This window comes from Dama dama, chromosome 26 (assembly GCF_033118175.1).
Source record: "Dama dama isolate Ldn47 chromosome 26, ASM3311817v1, whole genome shotgun sequence".
NCBI lineage: Eukaryota > Metazoa > Chordata > Mammalia > Artiodactyla > Cervidae > Dama > Dama dama.
The window spans coordinates 24,511,875-24,532,296 of record NC_083706.1 but is presented as its reverse complement, the minus strand read 5'-3'; the positions used below and the strand labels follow the sequence as shown (position 1 = coordinate 24,532,296).

The 20,422-nt window shown below is 38.7% G+C and overlaps 1 protein-coding gene across 10 annotated transcripts in view; it reads left to right on the top strand.

Moving 5' to 3' along the window:
• EPB41L2 (erythrocyte membrane protein band 4.1 like 2) overlaps nt 1–20,422 on the top strand; it is a 205,010-nt gene that overhangs the window by 22,247 nt on the left and 162,341 nt on the right. The window contains exon 2 of one of the 10 annotated variants that reach the window (XM_061130596.1): nt 2,679–2,723. The exons of the other annotated variants lie outside the window; for them this stretch is intronic. The gene's annotated coding sequence lies outside the window, so the exon portion shown is untranslated. The remainder of the gene's footprint in view (nt 1–2,678; nt 2,724–20,422) is intronic. 10 annotated transcript variants of the gene reach the window in all.

Below are 20,422 nucleotides of genomic sequence, written 5' to 3'. Positions count from 1 at the left end.
ACTTTACCCTAAGAGTTTTCTCTTGCCTTCAGCTTTGTAAGCTTGCAATTTTCTGTGAAAAATAGCTTTTTTCTCATCAAGGTAGGCTATTTGATTACCATGAAATAGTTTTTAATTTAAAATGTAGGAGTAAACAATTAAAAACTTAATTTTCCCCTTTATCAAATTTTAGAATGAGCCATTAATATATAATAGTAATCTCAAGATTTTTTGTTGGCTTGTGGATTTTTATATATTCAATGTACTTCCATCAAGTACAGTCATTCTTTTCGATGTTCAAATTGTTCCAAGCTTGGCCAGTGGGAGTCCCTTCAAGTTGGCTCTTAAATCCTTTTGACGTGACCCTATCAGGTTTTGAAAGTAAGGGATATGTTTGTTTAAAGGCACTAAAATTTTCTTTGGAGAATAGGGTCAAATCTGTGTTAGCTGAAGCACAAATAGCATCCATATTATAGAAAAGTGCCATAGAGCAGAGTAAAATACCAATGTCCTAATTCATCAACATAAGGAGAAATAAGGTGAAGTTAGAAGACCTCTTAAGACCTCTTCTCATTTTAATTGTGTGATCTTTTACCATATATAAGGTTGCTTTTACCATTTTGTTATTACTGGAGCAAAATATTTCAAGAGTGTGAATGTTGTTAGGTTTTGCCTTAAGTAACATCTCTATTACTTTCTTCCTATTCTCATAGTCAGCTTCCTGGGCCATGGATTAAAGGACTGTAAAATGGAAATGTGAGGGTTTCACACGCATGTTTCACAGTTATAAAGTCCATCCTCAGAGGAAGCATGAAGGGGTTTGCATCCTAACCTTTGCCTTTTATCCCAATAAAATGTGGCCAAACATTGCACGTAGAGAAGGTCAGCCTTAAAATGCTCGATCGATAAGCTGCTGTCTTGTTTCCTGCAGACAGCTTTATTTCCTCTCATTTGAGTAAACAGAAGAGGCTTTATCAAGAGTTTAAATGTATAACTGAATTTGTGAGGACCAACATTATAATACTTGTATCATGTTTTCAAACCTCTGGAAGATACCATCTGACATTAAAAAAAAAAACTTTTGGTTTTGAAAATTGACTTTTCCCAATGTAATGTGGATAATGGTCATCCCATAAGCAGTAATTCTTTTCCATTCAGTTTTCTTTTCCAGAATAAGTGTGGCTCGGTTTTATCCTTATGCCCCCAGTAGTCACTATGACGACTTTTGGTTAGGAATTGGATATGAATTGCCAGTATTTTTTTGAATACTTTGAAAACATACTGAATGTTGGGCAGAAGTACAAATAATACAGCTGCATACCAAACTAATAAAAACAAAATGGTTTGCCTTGAAAAACAGTTTCTTCTCCTAGAAAGAGGTATTATGGAATTCTGTATTTATTCATCAGTGAGTTTAGTTTTTATGTAAATAAAAGACTATACTGTGTTTTAGTTAGAAATATTTCTTTTCAGTGTTAGGCGTGGCTAGTTTGTACAATAACCCCCTAAGATCATTTTTATATGTATGCGAAGATCATTAACTTTTTCAAAGAAAGCCAACCCTTTAAAAATGTGTTCAGTTGCTTTAATTGCAGAAACTATGAATATTGTTATATCTAGTAAATTAAGTTCATTCTGTGAATTTTCCAGATGGTGACAGCAACTGGAAGAATTTGATACATTTCTTCTCATTCGTAGTATTAATGAATTGTGAATTAGTGTAATTGTAATCTGTATTGGATTGTCTGTATAAGACCATAGAGGCTTGCATGAGAAATACCCAGTGTATGTATTTAGATTTAGTTATTTTCTCCACCACTGTAACTGGACTTGAGATATCTTATACGGAGTATGTATGATTAAGTTGCTTAAGTAAAAAACAAATTGAAGTCTGGTAAATTAGAAATTAAAAGAAAATATCAAAATGAAAATATGTATGGCTGAGTCCCTTTGCAGCTGAAACTGTCACAACATTGTTAATTGGCTCTACTCCAATACAAAATCAAAAGCGTGTGTGTGTGTGTGTGTGTTTAAATCTGCCCACCACACACCTCCTTTTCCGGTACCTATCCCTGGTGGGTCAGTGGTAAGGAATCTGCCAGCCAATGCAGGAGATGTGGGTTCCATCCCTGGGTGGGGAAGATCCCTTGGGGAAAGAAATGGCAACCCACTGCGGTATTCTTGCTTAGGAGATCTCATGGACAGAGGGCCCTGGGAGGCCACAGTCCACGGGGTCGCAAAAGAGTCCGACAGGACTCAGGGACTAAATAGCAACAACAACAGGCATACATTTTTATTGATGTTTTGTGTATATTTGTATATGTTTTGTTTTTACACAAGTATTTTTAAAGAATATAATGATAAAGTCATTACTCTTCTCTGAAATGTCTACTGGAGATTATTGAAGATTCTTTTCCATGAATATTATCTTTAAATGTTTTGGCATTTTAAAGTATAAAGATGAATAACATTTTTGAAAAAAGGAAGTCATGATACTTAATAGTTGAACCTGATATTTTTTAAGTTTTTAAAAAATGACAAGCATTTATATTCTTGAGAGACAGTTCTTTTAAACCCTGGTCCCTGTGAAAGTGAGTCATTTCTTCCAAGGTACAGCTCATATGTCAGATTTTCTGTGAAGTCTTTTCTAATTTCCACAAGTACAGTTAATAATATCTCTTTTTCCTGTCTCTCCCAAGAAATCTGTTGGCAATTACCAGGTTGGATTTCAGAATCCTAAAAAGGTCAGTTTTTCTTATTATATAAATTTTTCCTGGGCAACAACCCTATATTACTTGTGTATTCCCAGTGACCGACATAGAGGAAAGCATTATATAGATGTTTGTTTGTGGATTGAATGAAGTGAAATTAAAGTTTTTTTTTGAAATTAAAGTTTTAATAGAGTTTATAGTATTAAATATTTTGCTTGTTTTGGAAGAAGTGAATGTTTTGACTGAGTTTGATAATCTTTCTAAGGTAGAGAAAACTCCGAAGTGCCAATAGTAATGTGAATTGACTTATAGAGAATTTGAAACAGATTCTTATATGGAGAAGATGATGGTCAGCTGGTAACAACTGCTTTTCTATCCAGCACTGACTTACCCATCCTTTCCTCTTTCCTGCCCCCCAGTGGAAAGGATAGCCTCCTTCTATTCTGTGGATAGGGAAGCTCCAAGTTGCACCCTTGAATCCTGTCCTCATCACTTTTGGCTGTCTCACAGATACCCTTCTGTGAATTAACTGCCAAACTGTTCTGTCTGTTTTTCCTTTTAGATGGTGGTTCTCAACCTTGGCTATACATTAATGTCACCTAGGGACCTGTAGGGAAAAAAAGCCTGGGCTCCGACAGAGATCAATTGTATCAGAATCTTTGAATCCTAGAATTGTAGAGGTGAAAGAAATAAAAGTTTTGTTTTACTTTAACTAATTAGCCCAATACTTCTAATTCAAGACAAGGCAAGAACTCAGGGATTTGTAAATCCTTTCCTTGGCTGCCATTCTCCATCTCTCCACCCCAGAATCATTGAGTTCCATCATTTAGTCTCCTAGTTAAGGACATCACTGGTGGCTCAGATGGTGAAGAATCCACCTGCAGTGTGGGAGACCCCGCTTCGATCCCTGGGTTGAGGAGATGCCCTAGAGAAGGCAATGGCTCCCCACTCCAGTCTTCTTGCCTGGAGAATCCCACGGAGAGAGAAGCCTGATGGACTACGGGTCCATGGGGTTGCAGAGAGTCGGACAGGACTGAGCGACTGACACTTTCCCTTTCAGTCTCCTGATCGGTTTTTGCCCCCTTAATCTCCCGTTCCCAGTTTATTATGTCCTTTATTTCCCCATGTTCTTTTCCTGTTCATTGTTCTCACGCTGCTCTCCTGCCCAGGCACCTCTAGTAGTTCCCTTTTGCTGTAAGCGAAATTGAAATGAGCAGTTTGTCTACCCCACCACCCTCCTTCTTTAGCCAGAGGATTCTTCCCTGTCTTTTGTACAGTCACATATCTTGACTTTTTTTTTTTTTAATTCCATAAACTGTACCTAGACTTATTTCCTTCTTTCATTTTGCCTATTGGTTCCTACACCAAATCGTATAATCTTTGTTTCAGAATATTTTAGCAGTCATTTGATTCAGATCTTTAATTTGTAGATATAGAGACTGAGACTTTGAAATGTTTAATTACTACCACCACCCAGGCCTCAGACCCGGGTTATACCCCAGGTTTCTTTGTTCACTTTTCTCAAGACCTTTTTCTAAGATGCAGCTCATTCTAGCATTTCTCTCAGACTTTCTCTGATCACCTCGGTTAGAGAGTCTATTCTGGCCTCCAATCATTGGTGCTGTTTATGGTCTCATGGCAGCGTTTGTGCTTCTGTGTTCATAATAATTAACAATGGCATTACTGACCTTTGAGTGCTTGCTTACTAGTGCTTCCTAGTTGGAGAACTGTGAACACTAGTCAACTGGTCAACTCAGTGCTTATTTCGTTTTTACTTTACAAACACACGACAGGGTAGGTATTGTTATCCATGTTATAGAAAGAAGAGACTGAGGTATCAGTTCAGTTCGGTCACTCAGTTGTGTCCAACTCTTTGCGACCCCGTGGACTGCAGCACGCCAGGCTTCCCTGTCCATCACCAACTCTTGGAGCTTGCCCAGACTCATGTCCATCAAGTCGGTGATGCCATCCAACCATCTCACGAAAAGATCAAGGCTTAGGTTTGAGCTCAGATGGGTTTTATCCCAAAGCCAAGCCCATCTGTGGTGTTTGTAGTCTTTTTTACTGGTAAACATCTTTTATTTTTTCTTAAGGGTGGTAAACATCTTTCGTTTTTCACTGGATTATAAATTTCTTGATAACAAGGAACAGGTCATTAATGTCTTTGTATTTCCTGTATTTCCTATAACATCTATCAGAAGAATTCGGTAAATACTTATTTCAGTTGGGAGGATCATAACTTGGGGACTACGTTCTGAAGGTCACAGTATTGATGTGCTCTGGGGAGGAACAGGTAATCTGTGAAGCTTTTCTCAAGTTTAGGCCCCAGATCTAAGAAGGGGATGTAGGTGTGGCGTTGACTGAAGGGTCTATGGAATGATGAGGACAGGAGAGCTCTATAACTTTCCATGTTTAGTGGCTGTAATGAGATATTGTACCTTTATCTACCTGTGAGATTTTGCAAAAGCATCTCAGTGGCATATTGTTTTCTCTGGCTTTGTTCTTTGTATTGGGTGTTGCCTTCTTGAATAGTCTTGAATTTCTCTCTCAACCAGGGTATGAGCAAATATCTTTCCAAATATGATTGTTAAAAAAAAAGAAATCAAGAGAGGTCTCTGGCTCTTCTTTCAAAGAATTTCTTGAACTTTGTCTTCTCAACTGAGAACTTCCGAACTTGCGGGATCCTTAAACTGTGCAGGTACATTTTGATTATGGATGTGGGTTACATGAATGACTGCCCTTTTGTAGTCAGGCAGTTAGATGTGAAAAATCTTTTGTGCCTTCTTCCTATTAGCAAAGTGACACCCTTAAGCTTTCAGGCATATTGGCTTTCCATTTTTCTAGGGTTTGAGGTTATTAGTTGTCTTTGTTCTTTTGAAATACCGCTCCCCTCCCCCATAGAAAAATGTGCCAGCTTAATTCATTAGTGATCAGGAGTATGGGAATGAACTGCTTTCAGTTAAGGGAGGTAGATTTAAGGGTTACAGGGTGTAAAAGTGAAGTATAATTTTCAGGACATTTGAATAATCTTATTTAAAATTCTACTGCTGCTAAGTTGCTTCAGCTGTGTCTGACTCTGTGCGATCCCATAGACAGAAGCCCACCAGGCTCCCCTGTCCCTGGGATTCTCCAGGCAAGAACACTGGACTGGGTTGCCATTTCCTTTTCCAATGCGTGAAAGTGAAGTCTCTTAGTCGTGTCTGACTCTTAGTGACCCCATGGACTGCAGCCCACCAGGCTCCTCTGCCCACGGGATTTTCCAGGCAAGAGTACTGGAGTGGGTTGCCATTGCCTTCTCCTTGTTTAAAACGAATGCTTATCCATATTTTGAAAGGGAGGATAAGTAAAATAAGCTAAACCAAGTGTAGAAAGTGCACTACAGATGGGACACCTAACTTGTTCTAGTCTTTATTTTATCATTAACCAGTGGTGTGGTTTTGGAAAAGTAACTCTGAGTTTCATTTTTTTCATTTCTCATTTTTAATGACTTGGAGTGTATACCACCCGCCCCCATCATGTTCATTCACTTCAGATGTCAGATTCACAGTTTGTTTCTGATAGATATGAAACCATAAGTAATATTCTTATTTATTTGGGAAAATATGACTCATGTCAATTTGCAACAGTATTAATCCTGACTTGTATTCAGAAGCTGGAAATCTGGCTTTATGGTTCCCCATTTTCATTAGGGGGTGATTTGATGGTCATGAATCCTTTCTGTGCCTATGTCTTCAAGTAATGGTTGCTGAGTATAAATTTAGCCTTTGAATTTTATTTTTATTGTGGTAAAATACACATTAAAAATACATAAAAATGTATTATAAATTTACCATTTTAACCACTTAGTGGTTATATTCAATAGTGTATAATTCAATAGCATTGAGTGTATTCACGATGTTGTCAGTATCACTGCTATGTATTTCTAGAACTCTTTAATCTTCCCAAGCGGTGTCTCCATGTCCATTAAACAGTAGCTCCTCCTTCTTCCCTTTTCCTAGCCCCAGGAAACTCTTATTCTACTTTGTCTCTGAATTTGCCCATTCTAGGTACTTCATGTATGTGGAATCATATAATGTCTTTTTGTGCCTGGCTTATTTCACTTAGCATGTTTTCAGAGTTCATCTATGTCGTGTCATGTGACAGAATTCCATTCTGTTTTAAGGTTGAATTTTTATTCTAGAAATTATGCCACATTTTGTTTATCCATTTATTGATTGATGGACATTTGTGTTGGTTCTACCTTTTGGCTATTGTGCCTGATACTGCTGTGAATATTTATATGCACATATTTGTTTGAGTCCTTGTTTTCAATTATTTTGGGTGTATACCTCAGAGTGGAATTGCTGAGTCAGGCGGTAATTCTTAAAACTTTTGAGGAACCATCACACTGTTTTTTCCAGTGACTGTACCATTTTACATGCCCTCATTAGCAATTCTCAAAGGATTCAATTTCTCAGCATCTTTTCTGTGCATATTTTTTCCATTAAAAAAGATTATAACTGCCATGCTAATGGGTCTCAGTGTAGTTTTAACTTGCATTTCCCTAAGGACTACTCATCTTTGGAGAAACTTCCATTCCATACCTTTGCCTATTTTTAATTTTTTGCTCTTGTAGCTGTCGAGTAGTTAGACCTTGACTTTTAAATCTAATGTGATTATAGAAGCCACCACTGAAATGGCAGCCCACCCCAGTATTCTTACCTGGAGAATCCCATGGACACAGGAGCCTGGTGGGCTCCGTCCACGGGGTCGCACAGAGGCGGACACGACTGAATGCCTGAGCATGGTGGTGATGATGCTGACCTCAATGTTGGTAATGTTAGGTTGTTACCTTACTGTTGTTCTGCCCTGGCTAGTAGAGAAGAAAGCATCCTCATTCATACAGTTTCTCACAAATACAAATTCTTTGTGCTTTGGGATCTTAAGTGATATTAAGTACACAGAACTTGGGTTTTCAAGTTCAGGACCAGAGTCCTTGCCTTGGGCAGGTTAGTGTGGTAGGAGGACCAGCTGAGTTGAGGGTTGTGCTGCCTCACTACTGGTCCTTGAGACTGAAGTATGAATCTGAATGTACTTTGTAAAGTGGATACTTCCACTGATGAGTTTTTACTTTTGGCCCATTGAGACTCTGCAATCTATGTAAGCCATTTTTTTGAAGCATGAGAGGGAAAAAATGAAGGTAGCCTAGCAGTTTCTTCAAAGGGTTCCAAATTACTTTCTTTATTCCCCTGACATTCTCAGGAGCTGAAGGGAGATGAACACGAGTGTATTTTGATGCGTAAAAGAAAACAAAGGAAGGGTAAATCCATCATGCTGTTGCACGGCTTTCTAAACCGCTGGTGCTCAGCTCTCTGAGTAAGACTTCATTGTGCTGTCCTAAGACACCACCTCTTCTGTTGTTCCTATTGTGATCACGTATACAAAACCGTTTGATCATGAGTGTATCTGGTCAACATTTCTTTGAGTGGCTTTCTTTTCCACATGTGTTTTTAGGGACAGCTTTCTCAAAGTTGAAGCCGTTCTGAGGTTTGCTGTATGGTTTAAACAGATGCGGGTTTCCTCTTCCCCTGTACACATTATTCTCTTGGGGTCAATGACCTTGTCATTTGTGGATGTGGTTACACCCTCTTCTTCCTCAAGAAATCACATGCGGATTCGATCCCTGGGTCAAGAAGATCTGTGGAGTAGGAAATGGCAACTCACTCCAGTATTCTTGCTGGGAAATCCCATGGACAGAGGAGCCTGGTGGGCTGCAGTCCATGGGGTCGCAGAGTCGGGCCCGACTGTGCAGTGCGGCAACAGCAAAGAGGAAAATAGACCTTTCAGTGTGAATATTTTAATAGAATTTAAAAAAAATTCTCATTGGTATATTTTATTAAATGCTGCCTTCAGAGTTGGAGAAAGGTTGAGATAGAAGATGTATTATTAGACCATCATTGTCAGAATTCTGGAAAACACATCCATAATTTCCATGGTTCATTTTAGAGCAAATGTAATTAATAACTTATGGGTTGGATTATTTACTCTTTTGATTACGAATGTTTATAATTCTACTGAATTTTTAGTATGTTTATAAATTATTTTCTTTTTTGTGTGTGTGGTAATTCATATAATGGAAGAATTGAATGAAGAAATTAGAAAGTTTAACATTGGCCATAAGTTGGATTTAATTTGTAACTAGTAAGATTTCCAGTGAATTAAAGCAGATGATTCTAATGCTTAGAATTTAGCATCTATTCTTTCAACCTGCTTATTGGCATGACGTACTGAATTTGCTGCCTGTATTTTTGATTATTTTGGAGCCACTTTGGTTTCCTAGTCAGCTCTATGGAATTATTTTATTTTGTTCATTGTTGTTGGTTAAATTTTGTTTAATCCTTGTACCTTCTTTGTTTGATCTTTGCGTGCTTTCTCATCTGACTTGTTTTTTCACTTTTCTACCTAGTAGTCTAAATGAACAGTTAGATAATTCTGCTTTTGAAGTACTTAACACTGGCAGTTCATTTTTGCCTTTTTATTTTGAGTTGTCCAGTAGATATTTAACACTATGCTACACTTCAATATTCTATCACTCTTTGTAAACTTTTGAATCAGAGCATTTGGCGCCTCTAGGCAAAGGTTGTCATTTAATTTATTAGCAGCTGTTGCTATATACATGTGATTATTGTATTTGACTGCAAGTGCATTTTTATAAGATGAGTCTGGTAAAGTCATTATATAAATGATCCAGATTAAGAAAATTATTGACCACTGAGGTAAGTGCTTGAGAAATTGCCTATTTAGAAAGGCAATGCATTTAAAACCGATACTGTTGATATCTGTGGATCTAAGGTATGCAGGGGAGGCTGGATATTTTACTCTGATGTTACTGCTATACAAAAAAAAAGCTTATAGAAAACAAATTACTTGCCATTTACTTTCCGCTTTCTGATGATATGAGATATAGCAGAGTGTTATGCAAGTAACTCCTGGCTGTTTAGTTAAGGAAGAAATAGTTTTTGTTAAAGTGGTTAAGGAACTGCAAACAATGGTTCTGAATAGTGTGTGTGCGTGTCTGTCGATGGCCGCAGTCCACACGTGTGTATGTGTGTGTGTATGGCTGCAGCCCACACTGTGTGTGTGCGTGTCTGTCGATGGCCGCAGTCCACACATGTGTGTGTGTGTGTGTGTGTGGATGGCTGCAGTCCACATGTTGTGTGTGTGTGTGTCTGTCAATGGCTGCAGTCCACACGTGTGTGTGTGTGTGTGTGTGTATGGCTGCAGTCCACACATGTGTGTGTGTGTGTCTGTGTCGATGGTTGCAGTCCACACGTGTGTGTGTGTGTGTCTGTCTGTCTGTCATTGGCTGCAGTCCACATGTTCTTCTCATTGGGTTCGGGGTGCTCTGTGGGAAAAACAAAACAAAGCAAATCCTCCCCTGAGGATTTCAGAGTTGGCTAAAGGGCTCCGAACAGTCAAGGCTTGGTTCAGACTTTAAGGCAGTGTGGCCACCAACAGCTGTGGCCTATTAAAGATCAACTTTCAGCAGTTTGGTAGCAGTTAAATGTCACTGGAATGTTTATGCACTTGCTTTGTAATTTGACAGGCATCTTAGATTTTCCAGAGTAAATGTATAAAATCTAAGTTGTTCTTTGACATGGGAATCATAGTCAGGATTACATGGAAGGAAATGCCCTTTTAACTTTTAGAATTAATTTGGCAGCTTAAAAATAGAGCTATGATAACTAATCCTTTCTGTTTAAAAAAATATTTGCATAGAATGAAATTATAGAATGTAAATTTAAAGTTTGAAAAAAGTGATTAATGTACTATTTACCCAGGTGACTCTTTAGAATTTGATTAGTAGAATTTACTAAAAATGCCTTTACACAAATGCTCAAGTGAGGAGTGGGGTGCGGTGATATTTTCAGATTTTGGCAAAGTAAACACTAAACTTTTAAGCTCTTTCAGTCCTAAACAACAGCCCTCAGCATTCACTGGATGCTTTTCCCAAATATAGACCACCAAAGAGGGAAGTAAATCTTAAGGAGATAAAATTTTATATGCCCTTATCAGAATTTTGGAAAGGAAAACTTCTAGGGAGGAAAATTCCCATGTAAATATGGAGAGTTTAAGATTTTCTTTTTCCTTTTAGTGTTCTCTTTTGAGAATACTGATTGGAAGACTGGAAGGTTGAAACGTTTGCTCTTTGATAAAAGCAACTAAGGGCTTCTCAGGTGGTGCAGTGTTAAAGAATCCGCCTGCCAATGCAGGGGATGCAAGAGACGCAGGTTTGGCCCAGACCCTATCTGGGAGGGGAAGATGCCCTGGAGGAGGAAATGGCAATCCATTCCAGTATTCTTGCCTGGAGAATTCCATGGATAGAGGAGTCTGGCAGGCTACAGTCCACGGGGTCACAAAGATCGGACTTGGCTGAGTGCATGAAACAGCACCAAAAGCGACTGATCCTCAAAACTCCCGGGGAGAGCGGCTGCTCCCGACAAGGAGACCTCTTTCTGCTTTGCAGTCCTCTTCAGCCAAGTTCCGCAATCATTAGGGTGTTTTCTCAGTCATTCGAGCATTCACAAATGTGACAAGACTTTTTTCAGATGGTTGGAGAAGTGGGGCCACGAGGAATAAAGACCTGACAAGTTCAGATTATTTCAGAGCTAGAAACATTATTCTCAATAATTATTATTATATCTGAGTCATCTGATTACTCAAGGATGATTGGAGAGCAGTAATGAAGAGAAAAATATATATGTAAGTATGTATTTATCTGTAGTAGGTAATGTACCCTGAAGACCTTTCCATGAAACTGATATAATTTAGTACCTGATTTGGATAATTTGAGCTTCACCAGTGACTCAGATGGTAAAGAATCTGCCTGCAACACGGGAGACCTGGGTTCGATCCCTTTGGATAATTTGGTGTATGATTTAGAGACTGCATGATCTTCTTTCCTGTTTTTCTGATTTCGGAGACATAAAAAATTCATTTGTCTGAGGGCTGCTTTGGGAAGGGACATGTACTTTAGATGAGATAATGTTTTAATGTTCAGAGTAGTGGATCAGACATGAGGATTCCATCATATGTTTATAGTTAATATTTTCCGTTTTTAAATAATAGACCAGTAGAGTCAACTTGTGTAGTCTGGTAAGTCATGAGCATCAGACAATGGGATATTTTTACTTCATTGCTTTATTCTGTAGAGAGCAAAAGCGTCACACTGTCCATTAGTGACAAATAGCACATGACTGGGTAATCTCAGAAGGGGAAAATGAATGCGGCACACAGAACAGAAAGCTGTGTTGTGCCCATGGCATGAAGGACTTGTTTGGTTTTTACTTTTCTTAGGGGCCTCATAATTGCTTTTTCTCTTTTAAAAGGAGTATTAATTCTCCAAAGATATCAGTAAGTCTGATGTTGCTTTAGAGTGACTGGTTACATGAGTTGGTGATTTGATATGATCTCTTTTCATGGTAGTAATGAAGAACAAATTTACTTTGTGAATAAGAGTTTTTAAACTCATGTCCCTGATTTATAAAAACCTGTTGGAATGCTGGCTTTCTGTTTACCCTTAGCAGTTTTTTTGAAATTATCTTTTGAAATTATCTCAGCAGCCACCAAATAAATACACAACATGGTGGATGCTTGTATTTTGCTTAGGCACTTATGACATAAATGATGATGTAGAAGTTTCACTTTGCCTTCTTTGGAAATGCTTCAAATCCTGGCAGTTTTGGATAAACTGTTTAAAATTCAGCAGAAAGTTGAATTGGCCTTGAAATGTTGTGAGACTCTTAGAAACATACTTTTTAGGTAGTTCTTCTTTAAACTTTTAAGGAACTGAAGATCATGGTCATCATTAAATTTCTAATTCCTCTGTTAGGAACTGAGTACTTTTTTTGTTGAATGAATGATTTTTTGGTTGTTGTTGGGAGGCTTAATAAGTTGATGTTTTCCCACTTTGGGGACTATTTGAAGGCAATGATTTTAAATGTACGTGGGAAATTGCATGTATAGACACAGCTTTTGTAAACAATTATTATGAGAAATCGTCAGAGTTGCATTACATGGTTTCCTGATCTGATGGAGAAATGATTGGTCACTATAGGGCCTGGAAACAAAATAAGGGCTAATGGTCCCCAGAGGTTATGCCTCATTTATTTTAAAAGTGTGAACAATGTGCTATCCTTAATGAAGTGTTATCTTGAGATAAACATTGGAATTTCATTTTTGCTGACATAACAGCGTCCTTATAAACTTCTCAGAGCGATGCCAGTTCTACCGCTGTGGCGTTTGGCTCATGAGCCACTATTAGCCATTGGCTGCATTCACCATTGGCCTTGCATCTTTCTGGAAAACACTTGCATCTCTGCAGGTTTGTGAGGTAATGGGTAATAATTGTTTGACTTCCTAGGCAACAGCCTGCTCAGACGTACTGTGTCCTGTTCCAGAGGGAGCTATGATGGCTGCAGCCTGGCTGTGTGGGAAGGAGGCGATGTATTTGCCTTATTGTCAACTTTTGTGGTATTAAAATACATACTTAAATGTGAGTGATACACACTTAGATGAGAATCTGAATCGTAGGCCTTCACGTGAAGTGTATCTCAGATTTAAAAAATCCAGTTACACCTAATGGTTCTGGCTTACAGAGGGAAGAAAAAATAAATTTCAAACCCAAACCTGATATAGACAAGAAATTTAACTTTTTAGAATTTGGTTATTACCAAGTATTTTAACTCATTAGGAACACATGCATTTTCCCTATGTATTTTAGCCCATACGTACTTGGAATGAGGGATATAAAAGTGATAAGAATTTTTGTACTTGAACTTATGCATTAACAATGAGCTAATTAGATAAAATAAGACAGTAATGAAAACAAATTTTATATATTACATTTGGGCTGCAGTGGGTCGTTCTTTGCTGCTCCTGGGCATTTCTTTAGTTGCGCTGAGCAGGGGCAGCTCTGCTGCGGCGTGTGGACTTACCACGGTGGTGGCCGCTGTGTGCTGTGGAGCGCAGGCCGAGTTGCTCTGAGGCACGTGGAATTTTCCTGGACCAGGGATCAAACCCGAGTCCCCAGCACTGGCAGGCAGATTCCATCCACTGGGCCACCAGGGACGTCTGACAGTAATTTTAAGTAATTTTATGTGTTACATAAGGTATCTAAAGGAACTGATAGTAAGGGAGGAGGTTTGGGAAGAGTTTATAAATCGGATTATAAGGGAGGAGCGGAGAATGGAGGTTAAAGGGGTATGACCTGCGCTGAGAACGGGCTGAATGCAGACAGGCCGGACTATGGCCAGAGGACCGGGGGAGGCCTTCAGTGCAACTGGGGGAGTTAAAACTTGATCTGAAAGACAGGAGGGATCCATTGTAGCTGCTAAACTGTGGCAAGATGCAAATAAGATTTATAAAAGATGGACAGGACTTGGCAGAGATGTGCTGGGTGGTGTGTGTGAAACACCGGAGAAGCAAGTTTACTGACGCACAGGGCCTGTCTCATGGCCTGACATTTATGTTGCTCGGTTCTCTTTAGCTCAGGGTTTGCGCCTCTGCCTTAGGGAAGCAAATTTGATCTTGTCAGTCAGTATCTTCTTAATAAAAATGGGGCATGGGAAAGAGGAACCAGGCTTTTCTTCCTTCCACCTGCCAAGCAAGAAAACTAAAAATCCCAAACCTAGTACCTACAAACGAGTAAATAGTGAACTTTATTTTTAAGAGACAGGAGGTTCTGGATTATCAGAATGCCAATCTATTAACTTGTGGAAGGAAATAAACGGACAAGAGGAATAATTTGCATCTTTCTGTCTAATGTGAGTTTCTGCTTGTTGGTCATGAAGCTGTCAGATAGTGAGTGGTGAGTGTGGAGAAAGAACTGGAAGGTTGGTTATAGTAAGAGAAGGCTTACGAGGAATTCATTCATATTTTATGTATCTGTTACCTTCCTGTTCCTGGGCTAGATGCTGTCTTACTCATGGAGCGTCAACAGAATGGATGCATTCCCTGCGCTCATCCATCCTCACAATAAAGCTATTCTTGCTAGGAGGGACCAAGTATGTGGCTCAGTCTGATCACATACTCTCTCCCTCTGAGTTCCTTTTGCTTTGTCAAGACTTGTCACACTCAAGTCTCAGTGACCTGGGGGCTGTTTGGTACCTTTGAGATGACTTTGCACAGCTTTGATTCATTTTATGATTTTGTGTGTGTGTGTGTGCGTGCGTGCGCGTGCACACGCTCTTAAAGGACAATCTTGTATTTGGGTTTCCTGTAGCGCCCATGAACTACATACAATATGAAATATGCCAAGATTGCTGCCAGGGAAGTCAACCAGGAGGTCAGCTCGGGTTCAGCTTCTACTCACAGTGGTATTCCAGCTCTGAGCTACGTTGCTGCTTACACGGTGTTTCCACAACCTAGAGGGCTTGTAGAGAGGGTTGGCTACGGGAATGAAGACAAAGGGATGAGGCTACTGACCTTTGCAAAGAATAAATGGCATATGCTGATGATGACAAACATGAGTGAAGGAGAAGGTGGAGTTAGAAGTGAAAGCCTAAAAAGGGGTTGATTTTGTGGAAAGATAATTGATTTTTGACAAAGCCACTATAGATCATCCATGTGGAGATGACCATGGGTCGGTGGTTTGATATTGTGACTCTAGTGATTAAGGTCAGAAATACACATTTGGGCAATCTCCATTAGAAATAATGGCTGTCTTATCTTGAACTTTTAAAAAGCTCCTTAAGTTCTTTAGAATGTTGGTTAATAATTAACAATATTAATATCTCTGACTGTGGTATAATGCTGCTTACTATGTACAGTATCTCATGTAATCTTTAAAACAAGTAGGAATTAGATACTTACCCCTATCATATGGGTGGGGGTGGGGGTGGGAAACAGGCATACAGAGGCACCTAAAATCATAGCAAAGGTGGAGTTGGAACTTGTAGGTGTTTAACTGCTGAGCTTACACTCTTAACCACTATATCATATTGCCTCTTAAGTAGATAATTTATATGAAAGCAATTAAAAAAAGCATAAGGCTTTCAAAACAAAACAAAGTTGAGATAAACAGGGTAGAATGAGACTGCCAGTGGAGAAGGAAATGATTTGGATTGAGGTTTTCGAATAATATCTCATTTTAGGAATATAGAGCAAGTGGACCAAGAAACTGGAGAATTCCAAACAGTTTGAATCCAAACAGAAGGGTATTCAGAAGGAGATGATTTACTGTTGATCATGAGCAGAGGATAAAAGTAGGGGATAGGAACCGAATACCCTACAGGCTGGCTTTTTCTTATTCGTGGGTGTCATCTGAAATATCACTTTCTCAGAGAAGGCCTGAGATTAGTTGGGATGAGTATCCAGTGCTTGTTATAATTTCTGTTGCATTATAGGCCTTTAATATCTGTTAAGCAAAGGAATCGCAGCAGTAGATATTTGGGATATAAGCTGTCATAAGACATCAGAGGCCTCTCAGTCTAGTCTGGGAACTTGGTTATTAAAGCGTTAATAAGTTGTTGTGTGCTCATAGTTGACACGGAGAAGGCGATGGCACCCCACTCCAGTACTCTTGCCTGGAAAATCCCATGGACTTCGTAGTCCATGGAAAATCCCGTGGATGGAGGACCTTGTAGGCTGCCGTCTATGGGGTCGCACAGAGTTGGACACGACTGAAGCGACTTAGCATCAGCAGCAGCATAGTTGACATGAATGCTTTGGCTAGCGGTCCTGCTTATTTGCCCGTTGGCATATGCAAAAACTCTCAGTACAACGCATGGCGCCTGGACGTATTAGTTGATGCTCTTATTATTACCGTTTTTAAAGGTTATTCCCTGTTTCGTGAGAGTTGGTTGGTTGGTTGGTTTTCTTTTAGAAAAAAAAGTTGCTCTATATTTGAGTGCATGTCATCTGTACTTTCCTGATTTGTTTGTTTTGTATCAGTTTGGTGGTTTTCACCAGGGTTTTGCTTAGAAGGGTATTGAATGTGGCTCTTTGAGTCTGGGTAGGATTTTTAGTGTTTGTCATTTATTCTTGCTTGCTCTCCCTTCTAACAGATAGTTTGAACCATCAGTGTATTACAGCCCTCCAGCCTTGAGAGGATGCTTGCTGAAGTGGTGTTCTTCCAGCTGAGCATCACTGATGGCAAGCGTAGTTTTCCAGGTAAACATCACTAAGCCACATGCGGTGGGAGAGAAAGGCAGGTCTTGAGGCAAGCTCAAAAATGGTTTCAAGAGTGTGAGCAGCACAGTGAGAGCTGGATTGCGAGGGGCTTGTGGAAATCCTGTGCATGATCTGAGCAATTTTGATTATAATCATCAGTGACGGGCTAGTGGATGCCATATATTCAGTTCAGTTCAGCTGCTTAGTTATGTCCAGCTCTTTGCAACCCCATGGACTGCAGCATACCAGGCTTCCCTGTCCATCACCGACCCCCAGAGCTTGCTCAAATCTTGTACCCATCGAGTCGGTGTTGCCATCCAGCCATCTCATGCTCTGTCGTCCCCTTCTCCTCCTGCCTTCAATCTTTCCCAGCATCAGGGTCTTTTCCAATGAGTCAGTTCTTTGTATTAGGTGGCCAAAATGTTGGAGCTTCAGCATCAGTCCTTCCAGTGAATATTCAGGACTGATTTCCAAAGTGAGCCTAAATTGTTGATTGTCATCTCTCAAATATACTAGAGATGTTTAGCATGGAAAATCAATTCACTGGTCTCTTTGCTGTCATTTCATTCAACTGTGAATGAAACTCCAGTGTTGGTAACATCTTGGAATATGTATAAGCAATAGATAGGGAGAGGAAACCACCTTGGGTCAAGGAGAATATAAAAGCTAGAATTACAGACTATTTAGAACATGGTAATGAGCGAAACACTACAGAGCAAAATTTGAGAGAGACCACAAAAGCTCTAACCAGAAATTAATAGCTTTAAATTACTGTCATATTCAATGGGAAAAGAAAAAAAACCTTGAAATGAACTAAGCATTACATTTAAGACAACAGAAAAAGAACCAAGAATAAACCCTATTGTTTCAAAATAATACTGGGCTTTATACTTAACAGTATGATATAACAGTCTTTTAAGTTCAGAGTAAAAAATTACTACTTTTAGTCATTTCTATGGTTCTTGAAATTCAACAATACAATATGATAAGAAAAAAATGAATATAAGTATTAGAATCAACATTATTTTTCATGGTTTATGTAATATTCTGTGCAGAACTCAGTTGAATCACGGATTGCCAATTTAAAAATGCTATGTAAAGATCTTATTTCTATTTCCTAATAATGCAGAATATCTGTGAACAAATCTAACAAGATGTGTATTGGGTAGATTATAGAACACGGAAGGATGTAAAAGAATGGCTGCCAATTGAATGGAGAGTTGTTCATTGTCCATGGATGGGAATGATTGTTATTATAAACCTAGCAGTTTTCCCTGAATACATCTGTAATTTTAGTGAAAATCGACTCAAAATCCAGGCAAGGTTTTTATGAAACAGTTGATTGGAAAATTCATGTGGAAATGAGCAGGAGTTCAAGAATAGTCAAAATAATCTTAAAACATTCGGAAGACTTGCCTTACCACACTCCTGTGGCAAGGATAGATAATTAGGCCAATAATAATAGGATAGATAATTAGACCAGTTATAATTAGACCTGATAGAAACTGGAAACTCCATATAAACCAGTATATATTCTTTACCATCTGAGCCACCAGGGAAGTGTACTGAAGAAGAAAGACAAGGCTACAAATATGTTTTAAATGGATGTGTGAAAGACATTACTAGTTGCCTAGCTTGTTTATTCTTTATTTCTAACTTTACTAATTTTATACCCATTTAAAAATGACTGTCTTCTCTGATGTCCTTCAAAAGTCATCAGTTGTGAGCAATGAAATTTAAGCTAAAAATTTCTAAGAAAGCTTTGCTCCCTGAATATGGGGGTCTAGTTTTTCTCTTTCCTTTGTTTTTTTTTTCTCCTTTTGCCTGGAATGTGGATATAATGTCTGGAGCTTCAGCAGCTGTCTTGCAGCGAAGAAGCTGAAGGTACTGGTTAAGGATGGCAGAGCAGGAGGTTAAAAGGCTAGTTTGTTGATGACATTCTCAGCTAGACATGTCAGTCATGAATTGCCTATTCCCCTACTTGTAGTAATATGAGAAAAATGGTCTATCTAGATGCTGTAGTTGGGCTTTCAGGTAGGGCTACTGAAAATAGCCTGTATCCTGCAAGGATTAAAAGCTAGCATATGTGAACAATTCCTATAAATCAATAAGAAAAAGGAAGACAACCTAATAGAAAAATTGAGGGCAACTGTAGGCAGTTCACAGAACTGGAAACCAAATGACCAGTAAGCATATGAATCTCACTAATAGTTAGGAAGTGCAAGTTAAAACAGAGGCTTTTCCATAACCACAACTGTAAGACTAAAAATATTAAATGTTGGCAAACATGTAGAAAAATTGTTATCATCAGTCACTGTTGGTGAGACTATAAAGTGGGAGAACCATCCTGGGAAAACATTTTAGTGGTATCAGGTAAAACTCATGGTGTTACACTAGCCAGCATTGCATTAGACAGGTATCCTAGAGATTCTTGTATCTTTGCACAGAGATGCCAAAGAAGTGGTCCTTGAGATGTTATGACTTAAAAATGTGAGTGTAAAGTTACACATATGAGCATAGATAAATCTGAAAATGTAGTCTTGAACTAAAAATGCAAGTGACTATGAATATGATGATAATATATAACATATGAAAGCAGTATGGAAACTGGATTAGTGGTATAGAACCCTCCTGCCAATGCAGGAGACTCAAGAGACGCGAGTTTGATCCCTGGGTTGGAAGATCCCCTGGGGTAGGAAATGGTAATCCACTCCAGTATTCTTGCCTGGAAAATGCCATCATACTTCACGGGTCGCAAAGAGTCGGACATCATTGAGCACGCGCGCACACACACACTCTCACACTCATTGAAACTATGCCAAATAATGTCAACACCTGGCTACTGAAAGATACAAACCTTGGCAAATATTTTCTACTCATCAATAAAGGTTCTGGATGCCTAAAAATTTTTTTTAAATAAATTTTTAAAATCCAACCAATTTATCGGTTCATTGCCTCTTTTATTCCTGACAGGGTCTTCTTTACTGAGGATATTGTGACCAGAGCTCCTCCTTGACCTGTGATATGATACTTTGTTAAGCTTTTAAAGTACTTGGTAAAATATTTGCATGTGTATTTTCATCTAATTATAGTAACTGCTTTCTGAGATAATGGACAGGATTTTAATTCTCATTCAAATTAAGTGGCATTAGTTGGTCTTAGCTTTCTGATTTTAGTTTAGTTCTTTTTCTCATAGTTTTATAGTTTTTCCAATATATAATGTCTAGGTATATTTCATTTATGCAGCATAACAAGTGATATTTTAAATATAACTGTAATGACTGTCTAATTGGAGTGATCAAGTGTAGAGTCTTTCTTTTTTTAAGTAAATAATAACTTGCTGATTTATTGCTTTTGGGAGGCTGATACAGTTCTTAAACTTTAAACCTTAGTTCTTAAATCTTAATATACACAAGAATTGCAGAAAATTTACAGTAAATTTACAGAAATTCTTTGACACGTCCTTCCTTGCCCCCAGCCTCAGAATCCTGCCCTTTCTCTTTCTCTGCATTACTGGATTAGTTTCTTAAGGGCTGTTCTCATTCATTTTGGTGCATAAACAGCCTAGTGGGGGCTGTGTG